The following is a 3,717-nucleotide window of genomic DNA, read 5'->3' as shown; positions in this document are numbered from 1 at the left end:
AGATCATCAAGAGCAAAGAACCCGCGTGAGGGAACAGTAGTTCCTGGTTGACAGCTGACTGCACCTTTTGCAGATATAAGCTTCACTCCTTAACTCCTCAAGGAGCCAGTCCAGGAACTCAGCCCTGTGTACTGCCTCCCTGTGGTAGGGCATCAGTCCCAATAAAGCCTTGTTTAAATGGTGCTGCTGCTTGCCTCTTCAAGATGCACATCCAAGATCGCAGAGCGCTCAAGTCTTAGCTGTAACATTCACGGCTAAGAGCTAAGAAGCCACAACACCAAAAAAGCTATACTTGGCCACCCTTTCATGATCTCTCCCTGAACAAAAGAACTCTAGGCTGATTGGTGACAAAGGACCTAGGGCATGAGGAAGTATTTCTGTATTCTACAGTGACAAACAGTTTTGTAAAGCCTTTACTAAAAATAAAGGTGACAATTTAATAGGAAAAATTTAAGATACTGAAAACAAGCCATGTGTGAGAACTGAACAGTAAAGATGGATAAAGTTAGCTGGGCAGAGTAGCACACACCTGTAGCACACACCTCAGCTTGGGTAGGCTGAAGCAGGAGGATTGCAAGTTCAAAGCTAGCCTCAGAAAAAGCGAGGTGCTGAACAACTCAGGGAGACCCTTTCTCTAAATAAACACAAAATAGGGCTGGGGATGTGGTTGAGTGCCCCTGAGTTCAATCCCCAGTACCCCCCCCCCAAAAAAAAAGGATAAAGTTATCAGTTTGACTTTGGAGCTTTGAGTTTTAGGTGTCAGCCCACACCACACTTATCTTACACAAGGACATCCTTTTTGTTGGGCCTGGTAACCCCCAGATATACGGAACCTCCATATAGTAAAAGTCTTTCATTTTCCGTTCTGTTCATTCTCCCATCTTTGACACTGAAAACAGTCCAAAGGTGACCAGTTGTCCTCGTTTGTGGAGCTAAAAGGAACTTTCTGAACACATTTGATGTTAAAACCAGGCACATTCACTAAAGACTGTGATGAGCTAATCACTCTAAGAGTCCCCCCAAATCTGGCACCGCATGCTAACAAGGTTGTATTAATACTATTTTCATTAAGAAGAAAACAATGCTATATAAGGTTTATTTTGGATATGAATTTATTCACTTGCTCTTTCCAGAGATAGAAAGTCCTGAAGGAAAATCTTCCTCTCAAAAGGCCAGACAGTATGGGCACTCAATTATTGCATTAGTAATTGCCTATCAATATGTCAATAGTTCTGCAGTTTACACAGTGCTGCCACATTTGCACAGCATACAATCCTCACAACTCTGAGATTTGATTCTCTTCGCAACACAGAAGCAATCCAGGCTCTGGAAGACTTCTTGTGCTCGCAGCAAGCTAAGGGCCAACTCCTAGCACTGCAGCTGCCAAACACTGAGGTACTGTGTGCTCTTCAGGCAGGAGGGGTTGTTGCTATATAGAGATTATGCAAAGCTGCAAGTTTCTTTCTTCTGCAATGTCCATGAACTCAGTGCTCTGACATTATATTTAAACCCAATAAAATGGGAGTGTTCATTCTAGGCAGAAGGCAATGATGGTTTACCTAGATTAAGGGGAAAAATAAGGAATATAAGTCATAAGTAATTGTTAAAAAAATGCTAAGATTATGTAATAGCAGCAATAACTTGCAAATCAATAACTTGTATGGCAAAGGGTACAAAAACTATACTCCTAGACGCACCATCTAATCAGGAAATCTACACATGGTAATGAGTGTCACTTGTATTAGTCATTAACAGGAATCGACACACCCATGTGTGCCTGCATTGATCAATCCACAAATCCTAGATGGGGATGGAGATGGAGAAAGCCTGGATACACAAACCAGGGCAGTCAATTACTACTAAGGCTTAATACACCAGAGGCCTGGCCCTGCCAGGTTTATTGGCCCCACAATTCACTCCCTTGCCCTGTATCCACGGCAACACCCACACGGAGGCAGCTCCAGAATTCACCTTTGGATATCCACAATCCACTGAATCTGCACCTCCGCAGCTCAAATAAAACCAACAAAGCTAACACCACTGGCGAAACGATGACATCCACGACCTCTTCTGTTTCCCCAATCTCTAAATCATCCAGGGAACATGTTCTTTAGTTCCACAAAAGGGGAGAGTGAGTCCTGAATAACTATCACGTCCGACAATCAGGGTTTTTTTTTTTTTTTTTTTTTTGAAGTGGGGAGGGCAATCGGGGACAAATGCACAAACATCATAAACATCTGCCCAAAAAAGGCAAATAAGCTGACATGATCAAAATCATTTTCTGTAGCTGTCAGGTGAGGTCAGTTTTGCCCCTGCAGGCCACTGCCTCCGGAGCCGAGAAGTAATCTCCAGCCCGGCTGTTTGATTTACAGTTCTAAAAAAACAAAAACTCATTCCGGGCTGGCGGGTCCGCGCACAGCGCGAGCAAGAACCAATGACGTATTCGGGAGAGCTTTCCAGAATGGCTCTCCGACTCGAGCAAGATGCCCAGGCAGCAAGTCTCACTTCTGTCTGCAGAAATTCAATCAGATCGCACCCCCGCCCGGCCCGTGCACGCCGAGAGAACGCAAACCAAGCAGTTTTATTAAAGCCAAAGCTAAAACCCTTCTCAGACCCTTTCCATCCAGTGTCCATTCTACCCTCAGCGCCAAGCCCCGAGTCGTCGCCTTCTTCCTTCTCCAAACAATCCCCCGAACCTGAGCAAAAACAACCCACCAGAAAGGAAAAAGAACCCCCAAATAAAACTTCTGCCGCAGAGCCTTTTTCTACTGGTCAAAGAGCGCAGTGCAGCCCCTGCGCGTCCAGGGCCGTCCGCGTTGCCACTAGTAAAGATGGCGGCCCGGGCGGGGCCTCTCCCTCCGGAAGGCCACGGGCTGCCCCGCCGGTCACGGCCATTCACACAGAGCCCTCCACGCCCGCCGCGGCTTGACGCATTGCAGGTGCGGCGCGGCCAATCAGGCGGCTCGACTCTTTCCGGCCAACCACTGCAGGGTCGCGCTGGCCTATCAGAGCGTCCTTGCCCAAGTGTACGCGGAAAGAAGCCGCAGCAGCGCCAACTAAGCCAACGGCTACGGAGCGCGTCTCGGGGCGTGTCTCGGGGCGTGTGTGAGACGCCGCTGTGTGCTCCTCCGCCGGGAAATGTAGTGCCCGCGCCGCACCGCGCCGCGCCTCGCCAGCGCTCGAGGGCTTCGGGACAAGGCTCGCCCTTCCTGCCCCCGCGGGACAGGCTGTGCTCGCTCCGAAGCATGTGCATGGCTTAGAAATAATGGTGCATTTCTGTGCCGTGCCCCGTGGCTCTCCGCGGGGCGATCTGGAGCCAACCTCGCCTAGCCCCCGTGTTCCAAAAAGCAGCGCCCTTGGCCACTGGTCGGGCGCGTGGTGTGAACCACCGTTGCCACCAGAGACATAAAAACACCTCCCCTCACCTTGAAACCCGAACTCGAATTGTCACCCTTCTGGTGCCGGAGCGCAGGGCCCAGCCCCCCGAGAAGAACCCTTGTGGGCACTCTTAAAAGGGCCCGTTTCCAGTTCCCCCTTTTGGTTTCCTTATCTCCGGCCGCGGGAGGGGCGTGCTGGGCTCGGGTTTTTAGTATAGTCGAAACAGGAGGGGACCCCAGGGGACGCGGCCGGGAGCGGGTTCGAGCTTGATTGGCAGGCAGTGGCGGAGAGCCCCTGCTTGGCTCTGACTGGCAGGTGGACAGTCGGGAAACTGCCATC

At 50.0% G+C, this 3,717-nt stretch overlaps 1 long non-coding RNA gene across 1 annotated transcript; it reads right to left on the bottom strand.

Moving 5' to 3' along the window:
• Nucleotides 1-1,089: 1,089 nt before the first annotated feature.
• On the bottom strand, nucleotides 1,090-2,902 carry LOC114089696 (uncharacterized). The gene is made up of 2 exons (XR_011705707.1): nucleotides 2,716-2,902; nucleotides 1,090-1,559 (listed from the first exon to the last, which is right to left on the bottom strand). It is a non-coding gene; the product is annotated as an uncharacterized lncRNA (long non-coding RNA).
• Between the last annotated feature and the right edge of the window lie 815 nt (nucleotides 2,903-3,717).

Source organism: Marmota flaviventris, chromosome 2 (assembly GCF_047511675.1).
Source record: "Marmota flaviventris isolate mMarFla1 chromosome 2, mMarFla1.hap1, whole genome shotgun sequence".
Taxonomy (NCBI): domain Eukaryota; kingdom Metazoa; phylum Chordata; class Mammalia; order Rodentia; family Sciuridae; genus Marmota; species Marmota flaviventris.
The sequence above is the reverse complement of the archived record's forward strand: the minus strand, read 5'-3'. Positions and strand labels throughout refer to the sequence as shown.